The following is a 17,916-nucleotide window of genomic DNA, read 5'->3' on the forward strand; positions in this document are numbered from 1 at the left end:
GAAACGTGATTGCTTTTAGCCAATATGCGGTTTGCCTGGCGAGCAAAGTAACGAAGAATTCAACTAAGCGAATGACGAATGGCTTTGTAAACGGTAGAAAGTGTGCGTAATTGTATGAGTGAATTAGGATTCGGGTGCCCTACGACTGCTACCTTACATTCTGTGTCCAGCGGCAGACGCAGAGAATTCGGTGGTTTACCTTCTCGCGTTGTGAGAAGGTAAGTGATGATTAATGATGAATAATTGCGTTAGTGATGAATGATGGTGTGTTCCTACACCACCCGTACGAGTTGCTCTTGTGATGTAATTTCCTGGCTTTGAGCACTTATAGCGTTCCTGTTTGTCTATGTGGGCATCGCTACACAACGAGTTGGGGAAGAACAGTCATTGGCTAGCCATTGTTATTGTTAGCTACATTAGCCTCTTTAGCAAACCAGCGCGAAAACAAACAAGACAACTTTACATCGTATTGCACGCACAGCAAGACCACGCAATGCAAAAATTGTGACCGGATTAAAGCCGCAATGTAATCAAAAGAGCAATTAAAATTGATAGAAAAACTACCAACGTGGCACAAATACAAAGAAAACCATCTCTTTATGGGGGAAGCCATCTTTGTTTGTCGTGTTGTACGCGGTCAACCTCACTGAACTCGGTGGAGTCTCAACCCCGTCATATTACGACCAAATGGGGGCGTGCCTCAGTGAAATGCTGCAAGAAGGTTGGGAGATCTCCCAGTTTGCAACTTGTGCGGTTGGTGTACGAGGAAGCTCGAACCCAACATAAGGCCCCAACATCACGAGACCTTTACAGAGCTCCAACAGTTCCCGGTAACGTCCCAACGGTAAGAACCGCCACCTAAACTCTGAGAGACATTTAAATGAGCTTTTGCTAACATTTGAATAACAAATGCCTCTTTCCTTATCTTAAAGCACAAATGGAACTTGAAGGGGCAGAGAGGCGGAGGCCCAGAACGTGACATTAAAACTTTCAATACACCATTGTGGACTCGTACACTTGAGCCAAGATGGCCGAATTTTTATTTTTTTTTCTCTCAAAGGCCCAGAAATGGTCTATATTTAGAGATCTACTCCACCCAGCTATGCCTTGTTTGTTTGTGTGACGTACACACACACACACACACACACACACACACACACACACACACACACACACACACACACACACACACACACACACACACACACACACACACACACACACACACACACACACACACACACACGATTTCCAAAGCCTTTTTCTGCCTTGCCATCTGCCAGAATGCAACTCTGTCTGCATGAACACATTTAACTTTTCATCTGAACGTAAACCGAAGCCAAGACACACACTCGTACACACTCCTTCAGCGTGCCAGCTGTCAGATGACAAGAGCGACTAGCAACTATCCAAACTCCAGGTACTCTAAAACACACACACGATGAAAGGGCAGACACACACACCAAATGAAACCTAACCACCAAACAGATGACAGGGAGAGGGAGACGGAAAAGAGAAGGAAAAACCAGCAAAAATACAGACGCCATACACACAGACACACACACACACACGGTCAGGTCGAGACAAAGCTGAAAGACAAGGGAAACATTTAGCAGGACAGTGTCCCAACGGCCCAGACAGTTCAAAGTCGTCTCCTCCAGAGACGTCCAACACGAAGTGCAAGCCATCCCTGATTGGCTGCAGCCCCGATAAATGAACGGCACACTCCCTTAGCCACTCCCACGTGGCTCTCATATCTCTGTCTCAGAACCAAGCACACACAACCTATCAATTCACCCGGTGTGGAGGATTACAGCTGGCCCAGCTATGAATCACGTCTCGTGCGGTCGTGTGTGTCATCGTGTGTGTCTCCCCTCCCCTCAAACACACACACAGCTGACATGTCATTAAGACGCTCCCTGTCACACAAAAACGGTTTACAGCACGTCCTCTCTGTGTGTGTGTGTGTGTGTGTGTGTGTGTGTGTGTGTGTGTGTGTGTGTGTGTGTGTGTGTGTGTGTGTGTGTGTGTGTGTGTGTGTGTGTGTGTGTGTGTGTCTGTGTCTGTGTGTGTTTTCTTTAATAGCCTTTGAGACATAAAGCCAACACTATCTAATTGACTGTGTGGGAGTGTTTCTGTCTGTCTGTCTGTGTCCATCTGTCTGTGTCCATGTGTCCGTCTGTCTGTAATTATTTCCATAAACTGAGCAGTAGCCTTGGTGTCCATTAGCTCATTTCCTGTTCGACCCCCCCCCCCCCCCCCCCACCCCCTCTCGGCCAATGAGACGCGAGCAACAGAAGGGAGGCCGCCGTCAACCGACTGTGACATCACTGGTTAAACTGGGCGGACGGACACACACACACACACACACACACACACACACACACACACACACACACACACACACACACACACACACACACACACACACACACACACACACACACACACACACACACACGTTGGAAGTTTAATGGGAACATGAGCTCAATGTGGTGGGAGCACAGCCTTTAAAACATTTTCTCTGATCGAAGGAGTGGCCGTCGACAGCATAGAGTCACACAATGGGGTGTGGGCTCTGTGTGTTTGTCACTGTGTATGTGTGTGTTTGTCACTGTATGTGTGCGTGTGTCAGTGTGTGTACTTTCGCACAGCTAACCTCAAACTTTGGTTATCGCTTCAGTGCCTGTTCTGTGTGTTGGTTTTGTAGTGTGTTGGTTTTGTAGTGTGTGTGTGTGTGTGTGTGTGTGTGTGTGTGTGTGTGTGTGTGTGTGTGTGTGTGTGTGTGTGTGTGTGTGTGTGTGTGTGTGTGTGTGTGTGTGTGTGTGTGTGTGTACACCCTCGACAATTGACCCCAAAAGGTCAAGAAAAGGTCAAGAGACTCGCAGGCGAGAAACAGCCAGTTCAACCCAGGATCATAAAAAATGAAAACACACTTCTTCCTTCCCCTGTGCCCATGAGCCATTGTGCTGCCACTGTGGTTAGATGTGGTCGAAAGGAAGGAGAGTGGGTGGTGAATTAGCAATAAGAAAGTCCGCCCACGCCCGAGACTCAACTTGAGGAAAGGAACATTTGGTTTTGTGCGACCTTTGTAAGACCGCATACGCTGCATATCAAAAAAAAAAAAAAAATCAACACAGAGTCAAACATAACCACCAACCAGATGTTTCCTTGATGACGGCAAAGACAACACGCTTAACCACACCGCAGAAGAAAGTGGATGTACGCCGATGAAGTCGATAAAAATATGAGCACAATTCAGAGGAAGTGATATCTTATCGTCGACGGTCACTGTGGGTAACCATGGAGCACACTGACGGTCACATATTATTGTACGATAACGCTGTACATTATCATATGATGACGTGCAGCGTTATCGGACGATAACGCTCCGATTTTATCTGAGGATAACTGCAGATTACCGGACGATAACGCTGCACAATATCGGACAATAATACCGCAAATTACCGACGATGACCCTGCGCATAATCGGACGACAACCGATAACGCGGCCGAGACAAGCGCCCGGTTTGCTTCCTGACTTCTAAGCTATATTCTAAGCTAGTTTATTTTCATGCAACAGTCCCTTAAGCAGTCCTCCATATACGCCCCTCAGTGCACAAGGCTTCCAACCCGAACTCGCCCCAGCGACACAAGAGCCCCCAGAAAGATGTCCGACAACCGAACTGAGGACGGGCACATGGGGAGGGATACAATGCAGGGTGAGGTGGGCGAGGGACCGGGGATGTAACGGATGGAAGGGGAGAGAGAGAGAGAGGGAGGGGCGGGGCCGAGCTATTAACCACGATATAGCAGTGAGGAGGAGGGAGGGAGGGAGGGAGGGAGGGAGGGAGGGAGGGAGGGAGGGGCGGTCAGCCTGAACCGTTGTTCGGGTGTCGTTAGTCAAGCGTGGACGACAGCCTGCGTGCGGTGGGTTGGATTGCATTAAGGGTGGCGAGGGCGCGCACTCAAACAAACACAAATAAGCACACACAGACACTTGCATATGCACCGCATTGACGAACCCACTGAACCATGGAATGACACTCTGGGGGAGAGCAAGAGCGAGAGCGAGAGCGAGAGCGAGACAAAGAGAAAGAGACAGAGAGACAGAGAGACAGAGAGAGAGAGAGAGAGAGAGAGAGAGAGAGAGAGAGAGAGAGAGAGAGAGAGAGAAAGAGAGAGGTACAGTGAGACAAAGAGAAAGAGACCCAGAGAGAAAATATTAGATGTTCAAGGAAATAACCGTGTCATATTTTGGACATTACACACAGTATTGTTCCAAAAGAAACACGAGTGATTCAATAGTCCCTGGCCTGGGGAGCTCAGGTTACACAGGCACACGCCGACAAACACACACACACACACACACACACACACACACACACACACACACACACACACACACACACACACCACACACACACACACACACACACACACACACACACACACACACACACACAACACACCAGGTGCTGCAATGCAGAACTTCTCCTGAGTCACACAGACTAGTATGAAAACAGTAGACGACGCAAAATGATAACGAAGTCAGGCTTGTGAAGGTACAACATCAAAAAAACACACATTCCTTCAAAATTAAGTGCGGCAATAGAACAAAAGTCTGCCGAGAGAACGTCAAGGAAATGAAAGACGACCACAATCGGTTGAAATTGAGGCAAAAGCCGGTGGAATTCAACACGCTGCCAGCCGCAGCATGGAGCCAGCCCGAGCCCTTATTTAGCCGCAGTGTTTGCCCAAAGGCGCTGGCAGGGGCAGAGTGGAACCGCCCCGATGGAAACTGGTGTAACTCATCTCCGTGCGTTGGCCGCGGCGGTCCATGTCGACGCAGCTCCACCACCTCGTTTTTTTCTATCTTTCCCTCACTCTCGCTCGAAACGAGTCGAAACTGCGACTCAAAACTAACCCGCCCACAAATCAAGCCAGGGATCGCTTCCAATTCCTCTCCTTAACTCAACTTGACGCATGAGGGGGGAGAAAAGAAAAGAGCCGACCAAATCAAAATAGTGCAGCTTTTTGATTAGAATGTAGTCGTAATGTTATCCTGTGTCTCCACCAGTTAGACTGTGTGTCACCAGTGAGTCTACAGTCTCCACGAGGAATACCATGTCCCCAGGAAGTCTACCTTCCCAACTGGGTGTCCTTTTTCACCAGTAGGTATTCTGGGTCCCCATAATAGTCCCTAGCTCCTAGTGGGCATCTCTGTTTTAACCCATAATGCATTGCAGATGATGATTGACCACAACATACATGATACGTGTCCAATCCTCATGTTTCAACATCCTTATCCCTGTAGATGCAAATACACAAATGTGCATGGCAGGCGCGCCACACACACAAATACACTCACTGTGGCAAATATGCCAGCCTTGTCCATTCCTCAACGCCTTCAGCATTCCTGCCGTGCCACCCACACACACGTCAAATGTTCTGAGAGGAGAGAGGAGTATTACAAGGACAGGGTGAGGAACACAGACCGAAAACGAACTAGGACAACAATATCACAAAATGGATCCGTTCTATGCTGCGCGCGCGTGCGTGTGTGCGCGCGAGCGTGTGTGTGGCATGTTATCTTGCTGGCAGGGGGGAGATGCATGTTCTAGTTTGACCCCTATGCGTCTAAAGAAGTCAGCTTCACATGTTGACATCCTCTTTCCCCTACACACAGAGACCAAGGAAATCGTGTGCGTATGTGGGTGGGTGAATGTGTGTGTACGTAGTACATGCTTGTTTTAATGTCTAGGGTGTAGTCCCAAAAGGCATCTCGCACCCAGGCACACCCATTGCAAATTAACCTAGCACACCCTAGCCTAGCCTAGCATTCGTGGACAGACAGCAAAGGTTTTACAGTAACAAATTCCTTAAACTGGACTGAGAATGACCATGTCGTAGATGATAATTAGCTAGCAAGCGCAGCTAAAGTAGCTACACCGCTAGCTTGCTACAGAGCTATGGTTCTACAGCCAGTGAGCCACTCAGACACAGCCATTGCAAATGAGCCTTGGCCAATCTAGCTTAGCCAGCTAGCAAGGCTTTCACAGTAACACATTTAAAAAAAAAACACTACAAAAAAATAAAAACACATGAACTGAACTGAGAATGACCATTGGCAGAGGAAGACACTAGCTAGCAAGCCCAGCTTAAGCAGCTAAGCTACGTTGCTATGCGCTAGGTTGCTACACCGCTACGTTGATACACACGCTAGGTTGCTACAGCTAATGAACCAGTCAGCGGTGAGCCAGCCAACCAGAAGGAGGCTGTGCACCACCTGTCAGTCACACAGCCTGCAACACAACCACCAGCTGGTGCACAGCTGAGCACCACACACACACACACACACACACACACACACACACACACACACACACACACACACACACACACACACACACACACACACACACACACACACACACACACACACACACACACTTTGGAAGCTAAAGTGGACGGCTGAACTCATTTATTTGGAACACACACAGAGACAGACACGTTGGAAAGCAAAGGGTTCTGGGTAATGTGGCAACAGCCGATTGCAGCTCATCATTCTCATGGGTCACTTAACAATTCAACACAGGTGGCTATACCCAGGTCTGCTGCCAGGACAACGACGCCGTCAACACACCCGACAACGAGAATTACAGGTTCCCTGTACTTTCCTCCCACGCGTCTTTAAAAGCAGAACAGAAACGCGATCGGTTCTCCTGCCCTCCGAACCATGGCATTTCAGAGGACGGCACGGTTTGTTCCAGGTTCGCGTTTGGACGGGAGCCCGGCTCGAGGTGGAAGAGAAGGGGGAAGGATGCGGGGAGAAGGGGAATGGACATTCCACATCTCCCACGGCGCATCTGCCTGGCCGAGGCAGGAGGGGGAGAGAGAGAGGTGGGGGGGGGAGAGGAGGGGGGGGAGAGGGGGGGAGGGCGGACATGTCCCCAGCTAGAGTCAGTCTGCTCGTGGCCTTGCGATAGCAGCAGCAATAGGGTGTCGCCTCTTAGTGGCGCAACAGTCAGCTTGTTGCCTAGCAACGGGAAAAGCCTGCTTGTTGCCCAGAGAGAGGACAGCCTGCGTGTAGCTTCGTGACAGAACACTGTCCCCCTCTTGCTCGGTCGACACGGGGCAGATTGCTCGTTGCTTAGTTACAGAACCGTCTTACCACAGTCAGCCTGTTGCTCAGCAACAGAAAAGCCTGCATGTTGCAGAGACACATGACACTAAAAGGGTTTACATGGACACTTCCGATCCGATTAGAAGTCGAAAAACAGCTCAATCTGAATAAAAAGGTATCATATATACGCCTCAATCGCAATACAATTCTCTGATCGGAATAGAATTCCATGTGGAATAGAAGAGGTGGGGTAGTCCGCTATGATCGACATGTATACACTTGTTCCGATTGGTTTGGGGTTGGTGTGGCTACTTTGCACACCGAACTGGACCGCTGTCGAGGAGCGTGGATTTCTTTGCCTGATTCACGTCATTCTTGTCACTCCGCGAGTAGTCCGGTAACTTATCAACCCCAGCGTGTCCGGTTTGCTAAGCGACGTCAACGACATTGGCGGACTATTGCTCTGCTGATCAACACTATGAATGGTAATTGTAAAAAAAAAAAGACACAGCGTGTGAAGATATCGTTTCGTTTTGCCAAGGAGCGTGTACAGAACGTCGCCGGGTCATTACATGCTCCTTGTTGCCTGGAAAAGGAACAGAACATTTTTCGACGACGTCTTACCTCGTCGGTGACTGTTCCCCCTCTCTTCTCCTACTTCTCCTCGGGGTTAAGAGCCCACTGAAGCCACCGGCCTGCTCCAAGGCCTGGCCGTTATCCGCTGATGGGGGAAAAACGACACAAAAAGGAACAACTCTTAGCCAACGAGAGAGCGTGGGGAGGAGGAACACAACCCAAGAGAACACAAAGCGATCCCCGATCCCGTCGGCGGACCACTACGTCCCTGAAGACGCACACGCAAACACACACACATACAGGCATGCACACACACGAACACACGGATGTATGCAAACACACACACACACACACACACACACAGCAGGGCCACACCAGGCTGGTCTGATGAGTAGCCGTGCGTCTCTGGCTGTGGAGGCGTTGCAGCAGCACCGTTAGCGTTAGCATTATCATTAGCCCCCCCCCCCCCCCCCGGGTCTGGCCCTGTGGGGTGGATGGGTTTCAGTGACGGCAGGAATGCGCTGGATTAACCTCAGAGCTGGGGCCGAGGCCAGAGGATGTGGGCGGTCGACACCCGCGACATGCACCGCGGAGAGAGAGAGACAGAGACACAGAGAGAGTGAGAGTGAGACAGAGACAGAGACAGAGACAGAGAGAGAGAGAGAGAGAGAGAGAGAGAGAGAGAGAGAGAGAGAGAGACAGACAGACAGACAGACAGACAGACAGACAGACAGAGAGAGAGAGAGAAAGAGACAAAGAGACAGAGAGACAGAGAGAGACAGAGAGAGACAGAGAGAGCCAGAGAGACTTGTCGCGGCCTCGGAAGCAATCGAGACGCCACTGAGTCAGAGGGGGGCATTATGGGGGGCATTAGTCATGAGTCGTATGGTGGACATGGTGGCGTTTCTGAGGCCGTTGTGGAGGAATGCTCTTAGGACATTAGCTCTTCCGTGACAAACACTCATACACCAGAGGGCTACGGATTTCAAGGGAGTCATCACTATTAGCTCAACCATGCATCTCTGTTTCTCTCTCTCTGTTGCGCTCTCTCTCTCTCTCTCTCTCTCTCTCACTCTGTGTGCGTGTGTCTCTCTCTCTCTCTCTCTCACTCCGTGTGTGTGTGTGTGTGTGTGTGTGTGTGTCTCTCTCTCTCTCTCTCTCTTGCTCTGCGTGTGTGTCTCCCTCTCTCGCTCTGTGTGTGTGTCTCTCTCTCTCTCTCGCTCTGTGTGTGTGTCTCTCTCTCTCTCTCTCTCTCTCTCTCTGTGTGTGAGTATGTGTATGAATCACAGGCAACAAACTAGCGGTGTCTAGCAGCGCTTTCAGACCAAAATCCTCGATGACTCGCTCGGAGGTTCAACCTGGTGTAGACTCTAAACAGAGCCCCAATTGAAACATATCCAGGGGCGGCACACACACACCCACCCACACACACGTTGGAGGGCATGACAAAAAACTGCTGAGTCGATGGTCAAACATCAGCCCTGAGCTCCGATGACGCACCGCGCAGTGTTTAGTTAGCTCTGCGTGTGTGCGTGCGTGTGTGTGTTTAGTTTACCGAGTGCCCGTGTGTGCGTGTTCCCTCTGTTGCCGGCGGTGCAGCTGTTGTTGTGACTAACTGCTAGTTAGCTACTCTCGTCGCTATCAGCTGTCCCGTAAGTGTTTATTTCTTGACACCAGCATTTGTTACACCACATCCTGTGACTCTGTCCCCCTGATCTGAAATAACACAAAATAACTAACTTCATAACAAATGTGTCTTGTGACTGCGTTGTGACAGACTTACAGAGACTGTGTGTGTGTGTGTGTGTGTGTGTGTGTGTGTGTGTGTGTGTGTGTGTGTGTGTGTGTGTGTGTGTGTGTGTGTGTGTGTGTGTGTGTGTGTGTGTAAAGCCTCCACTGCTGGTTGAAGTGCCAGGCCACCACTTTTCCTGCTGGCCGCCAGGCAGTAGCACAATATCCGTAACAACAGGGCTATCAAACTACCATCCCCGAGGGCTAGGTCTGGCAGCTAGTGTTTATCATTTACTGACACTCACAAAAGTTTTACTTTTGATTCATGCTTCAAAAAAACAAAACCCCTTCCTGTAGTCTCTCTCTCTCTCTCTCTCTCTCTCTCTCTCTCTCTCTCTCTCTCTCTCTCTCTCTCTCTCTCTCTCTCTCTCTCTCTCTCTCTCTCTCTCTCTCTCTCTCTCTCTCTCTCTCTCTCTCTCTCTCTCTCTCTCTCTCTCTCTCTCTCTCTCTCTCTCTCTCATCCTCTCACATTAAAACAACCATATAAAAAAACGGTTGTTGAACAAACAACGTCTCCCTAAAAGGGGCCTGAGGCAGATTGAACACAACCGTCCTTACTTTATTAAAAAATACACCAGTTAACAACCTGTTCTCCCCCCCCCCCCCCTCCCTCCCTCCCCCCCCCTCCCCAGCACTTATTGCCCCCAGGGTGTGTGATGTCATTGAGTCAACACCAGGGCCAAGGGCAGGTGTGACCCGGACACATGGCCGCCGCCGCCGCCGCCGCCGAACAACACAGGAAGCACGACGCACAGCTGTCGGCTCCCTGGCCCCGACACCCCATCCACAGGGCCACTAACAGGCATGTACGCACACACATGTTGCACACACACACACACACACACACGCCCACACACGTATTTAAGCACACACACACGCACACATGTATGCAAGAGCGCAGTAGCGCACACACACACACACACACACACACACACACACACGTCTGTATGCACATACTGACACACAAACATGTGTGTTTGCACCGCCCAGCGTGTATAAATAGAGAGCTGTGGAGCCCTGCCAGGCCCAGTGGTGGTACAGCGGCCACAGGGCTGTTTGTGCCGAACCAGGGCCTCCACCACAACAGCTGAGCTGCTGCTCCTCCTCCTCCCTCAGCCCCCGCAGGCAGGCGGAAAACACACAGCACTTAGAATAGCTGGAAGCTAGCTTGAACCTTAGTGTGAGCCACCGCGTAGCAAGAGAAGTTAAAGCCGTTAAGAGGTTGACGTCGGACTCCATTGGACATTGCAAATGTTTTAGGGAATGATCTTAATGTGTTTTCACAATTGCAACTGAGTATTGAACTTGTGTTCTTTCCTTGTGTTGGAACTGTGCACTGCTGTCCATCTTGGCCAGGTCTCTCTTGTAAAGGAGATATTAATTTCAATGAGGCTAACCTGGTTGAATAAAGGATATAATATATTAATAATAAGTAGCTGGCTGGGCAGATAGGCAGAGCTGGAAAGAAACGGTTTGAAATGTTGGTTTTCCTTTTACGTCGACCTCGACGCTAGTAACAGCGCCAAGTTTCCAGTTTTCATCAAAACATGGCAGGGAATATGCTCACGCCTTTAACAAAGATCAGAGTGAACCGTGAAGCCGGTTTGGCGGTCTGCGTTAAACCCCGTAAACAACGGAGGGGTGAAAACAGGAGCTCCACTGTTGTCCCGTCTCCCTGGGACACAGGTGTGTCCTTGTCCCGCCCACACTTCCTCCATTAACCACAGTCCTTTGGGGCAGCCCACTTCCTGTTGGAACAGGAAATGGGCGGGGAGGGAGGTTCCGCACTGGCAGCGGGAGACGGTGATGTCACAGGAAAGAGAAAGACAAGATTGTTGGAGAGGAAGAAGCGGAGAGGAAGAAATCGGGAGGTGGGAATTTCCACACACACACGCACAGTATTTTTATCAGTCAGCATCACACAGTCATCCTGTGAGTGTTCAATGGTCCTGTTGTGTGCTCAGGGGGGGGTTTCTCATTACGCTCTCGTCGGGAAGCAGGCCCGATGACATCATCAACAGGAACATGCCAAACAGGCCGACACTCACACACCACACAGTGACTGGGTCGCGGTTTCACCCAGAAAGTTTAATACAACGTTGTAAAGTAAGGGGAAAGATTCCACAGCCGTGAAGAGTGAATCACGGGACCACTATAGATCATTACTTAGTACGTGTTGGCCAACGGCTGATCGATCGGCCTCCCCGAAGCTAGCGCGTTCATGGTCGATAAGTCACCGCTTTATCCCAATGGATATCTCCACTTGGACACAAATCATTCAAAACAAAAGCCACCATAAAAGCAAACCCATTCCTGACTCTGATAGCTGCGCCCGCCAAAACCCAAACAACAACAGTGACACGAAGAGAGGAACAATGGGATAATCAATAAGATAATCAATAAGATAACCCAGCGATTTCTAACCAAACTAAGCAATCCGCTCCCTCATTGAACCAAGACGATGTAGCCGGCTCGCTCCATCAATCACCGACGGGGCCAACAACGCCTGAATGTCTCTTCATTGGTCCGTCTTTGCTTTTTCCGTCTCTTCCGATAAGGCGTCGACATGGACGCCGGCGGTCCAAGTCGAAGGAGAGACCGTCGGAGAGACCAGAGGACTGGTGGCCTTGGTGTGGTTTCAAAGCCAAGGCTCAGCAGCTATCAATCAGCTGGGACGCTCTTGAAACCGAGAGCAGGTACACTTCTAGAACAAACCTTTTTGAACCGGCTCGCTCTTGAAAGAATTGATTCCTGCTGACTAATGGGTCGGTCGTGGTGAAACCTAAAACATAAATATTAACCAATCGGCCCCCGTTGCAACATCAGGAAAGGACGGAATAGCGCCCAGGTTGACTGAGTCCATCCCGTGAACCTTGAGGGCACCTTGACCGAAGCTGCGAACGCACTTTCTCGACCGATCAATCTGAAGTTGGATCAATGCTGCCACTAGAAATCACTCCCTCCTCTCCTCTCGTCCCACCCCCTCCAGTTGGTGGCTCCCTCTCATTCATCCCCTCAACCACCACTGCATCAGTATGCTAGAGGGGTCACTGGGGCCACTCCGAAAACAGGACATTTCCTTACCCGCTCCCTACTCCTACCGTACCCTTCCAGGCCTATCCCCATCGCCCTCTAAACAACAACTCCCGTAACGGGAAACTCTTCAGATCAGCCACATGACTCGGGAGGAGCGAAACCAAAATCGAACTTTATTGATATTGCGCCTTTCACCCAAAATTGCAATACAAGGTGCTTAACAATGCAATGAAAATAAAGAATTACTAAATAAATAAAAATAAATGGATCAGGGGAATGCCAAGCTTAATAGGTATGTCTCAAAGTTTGTTTCTTTTAAAAGGTGGTTACAGATTATGATGTCCTCAGCTTCACCGGCAGCGGGCTGTTCCAGAGGTGAGATGATCGACATTAAACGCCGCCTCCACCATCATGGGTCTCTGTCCTCACCCAGATTCAGCGACCGGCACACTAGAGCGGCAGAGCTACACACTACCAACCCAAACAGTTCCCAAGGGAAGCCTCTGCCAGTAGCACCGGAAGCAGCAGCAGCACCAGAACCACAACCAGAGGCAGCAGCAGAACCAGAAGCAGCAGCATAAACAGAACCAGAAGCAACAGAAGCAGCTAGGAGGATGATGGTGGCAGCGGTGGCAGCACCACCACTAAACACGGGCCCGGGAATCAGAGCCTCGTATTTTTTTTAACGGGGCGACTCCGCCCGAGTTCTGGCTCGGGGGGCTGCCTCTCATTACGCGCAGCGGGCTCCACGCTCTCGCGGTGGGATTCGCCACAGCCCTTTTTTTCCGGCAGAGCGCACCACCTCCTGCTGCTCCTCTCTCTCCCTCTAGAGAGAGGGAGCGAGAGGGAGAGGAGGAGGGAGGGAGGAGAGAGGAGCCACACATGGTGGGAATTACATGCAGAACGCTGTGTCAGGAATGTTCCCACGATGGCGGTCGGACGTCCCCATTGGCTGCTGGGATGGCGCTGTGGGTTCACGGATAATGTAAGAAATATACAGTGTGTGTGTGAGAGAGAGAGGGAGGGAGACCCCCAGAGAGGGAGATAGGGGGGCAGTAGGAGAGACAGGGAGAGAGAGAGACCCTCAGAGAGAAAGATAGGGGGCAGGAGAGACAGAGAGACCCCCGGAGAGGCAGATAGGGGGCAGCAGGAGAGACAGGGAGGAAGAGGGAGACAGAGGGACAGAGAGAGAGAGAGAGAGACAGAGACAGAGAGAGACAGAGAGGGAGAGAGAGAGAGAGAGAGAGAGAGAGAGAGAGAGAGAGAGAGAGAGAGACAGAGAGACAGAGAGACAGAGAGAGAGAGAGAGAGAGAGAGAGACAGAGACAGAGAGACAGACGGATGGACAGACGGATGGACAGACAGACAGACAGACAGAGAGAGAGAGAGATGGACAGACAGACAGACAGAGAGAGATGGACAGACAGACAGACAGACAGACAGACAGACAGAAAATGGGAAACAATGCGGGACCAAGTAAGAGAGAGGGAGGGAGGGGGGGGGGGGTGAGTGTGAGAGAAAGAGCGAAGGAGGTGAAGTGAGACTTAGGGAGCGTGAGAGAGAAAGAGTGACAATGAGAGAGAGAAGAGAGGGAGGAGGAGAGCATGAGGGAAAGAATGTGACAAAGGGAGGAGAGAGAGAGAGGAGAGGGAGAGAGAGAGAGCTGGCCTTGCTCCCCACTTGGACCTGATGAACTTCCTGTCTTGGAAGAGGGTTCGTGCTTTTCTGCGAGTTGATGAAACCATGGAACAAGTGAGATCGCTTTTTTTGCCTAGCCTTGAACCTAAAAAAAAAAAAACTAAAACCCAGAAGAAAGACCGCCTGTTTGTCATTAACGGGACACTCTCAAGACCCCAGTCATCAGACGCCTCGAGATTCCAATCCTCTTTCCACTAGCATACGGTACCGCACTCTCCCCCTGCATCCACCGGCTGCAGGGTAGCTAGTTCGAACCCCTGTTCCTCCCTGAGTGCCGAGGCCTCGCTGAGCAAGGCACCTCACCCTAAGTGCTCCCGACGAGCTGGCTCTCGCCGTGCACGGTCGACTCCGCCCGTCGGTGTGTGAATGTGTGCATGAATGGGGGAATGTAAAATGCAGTCCATTAATCCAGCATGTGCAGCCGCAGTAGACGGGTGTCCATCGTGTCGATGGGTCAGACACCCCTCACGGTGTGTTGTTGTGAGGCGTCGCCACCAAAGGACGGCTTGATTTGGGCTCGATTGCGATGGCAGAGGGGTGACAAAAAGTGGAAGAAAAAGCGTGAATCACTGCCTAGTAGGGCACAGGTGCAGCGGAGCGAAGGATTAGCGAGCGACTCCGCTGCTGGTGCTAGCTTAGCTCAGCGCGGTGTGCATGGATGACACCGCCGCCGTCAATGAGGCGCTGCTGGGGGCTGACTCACAGAGCTGCCAGGGTATTAGTGCGTGAGATTTGGCAAAGGGGAACACTACCACTACTACTCATGTACGCAGGCACACACACACACACACACACTCATGACACACATGACAGACACACTCATGAAACACACACACGCGTACGCAGACACACACACCTCAGAAAAAGGGATTAACCAAGCAGGTTGAGTATGACTCCCTTGCCTCATGCGCAAAAAGAGAGCAAAGCACCCACATTCCTCCACCATGGCAGCCGTTGGGTGGAGGTCCAATTGGACACTCGAACCCTGTTTCCTACTTGGACTCCTGCTTGCCTCAAGCAAGGGGCCTTCGTTGGCTCGGGGTTTGCATAGTTCCACCATCCCCCCACCACCACCACCACCCCCCCCCCCCCCGATGAGGTAACGATTTAACACGAACCAATCAAAGTCATTGCGTCATCGCCCGCTACAGTACACTCTGGAGAGCCGGCCCGCCAAAGGTTTGTGCAACTCTGATGCCTTGCCCTTTGGGTGGGGGGGGGGGGGGGGGGGGGGACGGGGACCAAGTGGGGTGTCGTCCCCCCCCCCCTGCCGGGACTCACGGCGAGACAGGTTGCAAAACCGCTGAGACCGGTGCTCTCTGTACCCACCCCCCCTGGGTTTAATCTCCCCCTGGTCGTTTTTGATCCAGTTATGCAGTCGGAAAAAACGTCTCTCTGCCTTATATAATGGGGATGGGGGGGGGGGGGGGTAAAGCCAGTAGACTTGGAACCGGGAGGTTGCTTGTTCGATTCCCCGGCTCATCTGAGCGTGAGTTTTGAGGTGTCCCTAAGCAAGGCACATCGCCCTCACTGCTCCCGATGAGCTGGCTGTCGCCTTGCGTCGCTGACTCCGCCGCCGGTGTGCGACTGTGTGCGTGGAGGGTTGTGGCTTTGGATAAAAGCGTCTGCTAAATGCCCTCAATGTTGAAGAAAGGGGTTTTATAGATTACATGGAATAATTAACAGCGACATGGATTTCCATCAAGACTATTTTAGCGTCAATGCTGGCTATGGGGTGTGGTGGTAGCCAAGTAGCATCAACGACGCACGCTTGAGCAAGACATCAACCCCTCGCTGCCACCCAAAAATAACTGGAGGACGCCCTGAATGGTTGTCACCACACGCGGTGCGTTTGAGTGAACGGGTCAAAGCAACGTGTTAAGGGGCACAGAGCTTCCAGATTTGGCAGGCTAAACACCCCCCGCATAACTAAACTCCATTCAGCATTCAGCATCGCAGGTTTAAGTACCAAAAACCACAGCACCCCCCCCCCCCCCTTGGGGGGGTGTCATGGGTTTGAGAGTATTTACACACCATGTGTGGAGACATGCACACACTCGAGTGAGCAAGTGGTGGGAAGGGCCCATTCTACATGTTGGCTCCAGGAAAGGGTTGCATAGATGTAATTTACATTTAGGGCGTTTAGCAGACGCTTTTAACCAAAGCAACTTTGGTTTTGTCAGGAAGGAGAGATAACAATACATCGCTGTCGGTACAGTAAAGATATTCATAGCAACGAGTGCCTCGCACTAACAATTGCTAGGTTAACCCATTCCCTGTACACAACAGAAATAGATAGGATAAGACGCTACACAATGCCAAGTACTAGTACCAGGACGTACAACATACAGTAAGCCTGTACATTAAGTGCCACTACGTCCACCATAAAATATGCGCGTACATTAAGTGTCGGGACGTACAAACGTACTATAAGCACATGAGGGGGGTGTTTTGAGGAGAGTATGGGCGGAGAAGGGGCGGTGGGGGGTCTCTCGAGTCTCTCTTGCGGCAACTGATGAGCGACTCTCTGGTCCTGACGTCAGCAGGGAGCTCGCTCCTTGACATCGACGCCATCAAGGCTACATTTAAAGAGCATGCTGGCCTTCATCACGTCGACGCCCAGGGCCTGGGAGGTTGAACGCAGCCCGGGCCAGAAACATGTTTGTTTTGATGATTAACCCACACGCCATCGCAACCGCAAAGACACAAACAAGACACAGTGGGGTCCCCCCACGCAGTAAGGCAAACACCCCAAAAGACCCACCGCAAAGCCCCTCTGTCATTGCGGTTGCAGCCACAGTGTTGTTGACCACACGGGGGGGGGGGATTCGTTGGCAGCGTACTCACAAGGCATTTCATCACACTGGAATAAAAACACCAATAGATGTAGTCATACACAAACTACATCTCCCAAGGTGCAGTAACTTCGGTGTGGAAACCAGAAGGAATGGGGGTAAGGAGAGGGGCAGCTGGCCATCCTTGTAACTCAGTGTTTAAGGTACATGGGGGGTTGAAGTGCTGGTGCTTTGCCCGTTTAAAACGTAATGGCCTGTGGTCCAATGGAAAACTCTGATCTATTTGTAGTAAGTTGGAGTGGAGAAGGGTAGGGTGTGTGGGGGGGGTAATCGCTGGCCAGATGGCAACAGTTAAAATGAGAATGCGGGGGCGGGGGGGGGGGGGGGGGGGGGGGGGGGTGCCTCTCTGATCACCCCTCCACAACGTCAGCCTTATTCACCGATCCATCTCTACGGGTGCATTCCATGTGCGGTAACGTCATCCCCTAGCAGTTCACCGGCCATGGTCACAGTGTTTCCTCAACGGTCTCAGTCTGTGTAGCGCTGAACTGAACCCACCAGGAGATGGAGAAGGTTCGAAAAAAAAAAACGCTTGGAATAGAAGCACAGTGCGACATTCAGCAGCGTGTCCGTTCTGCGAGCAGACATCCCAGGCCGCGGCGGTCGCTCTAGTGTCTTACTGCCCTGCGTCGGTCTGACACTCGTGTCATCTGTCATTTGCATGGCGGCGAGTTCAGTGTCCTCAGCGGCCTTGCTTTGGCACGCCATGTCACTCGGAGGTCAGCAGTGGGGACAACTCGGTAACAGACTAGCTAACAGGCAGGGAACAACAGGGAACCTAACTGATAAAGTGGGAGGCCTTGAGTCCCTCCACACTCGAGGGGGGGGGGGGAA

At 51.3% G+C, this 17,916-nt stretch overlaps 1 protein-coding gene across 1 annotated transcript in view; it reads right to left on the reverse strand.

Annotated features, from left to right (window-relative positions):
- Positions 1-7,846, reverse strand: part of raph1b (Ras association (RalGDS/AF-6) and pleckstrin homology domains 1b) — a gene marked incomplete in the record, with an annotated part of 27,707 nt that extends 19,861 nt beyond the window's left edge. Inside the window, 1 exon segment of the mRNA XM_030354055.1 lies at positions 7,751-7,846.
- Positions 7,847-17,916: the final 10,070 nt, after the last annotated feature.

This window comes from Gadus morhua, chromosome 4, assembly GCF_902167405.1.
Source record: "Gadus morhua chromosome 4, gadMor3.0, whole genome shotgun sequence".
NCBI classification, from domain to species: domain Eukaryota; kingdom Metazoa; phylum Chordata; class Actinopteri; order Gadiformes; family Gadidae; genus Gadus; species Gadus morhua.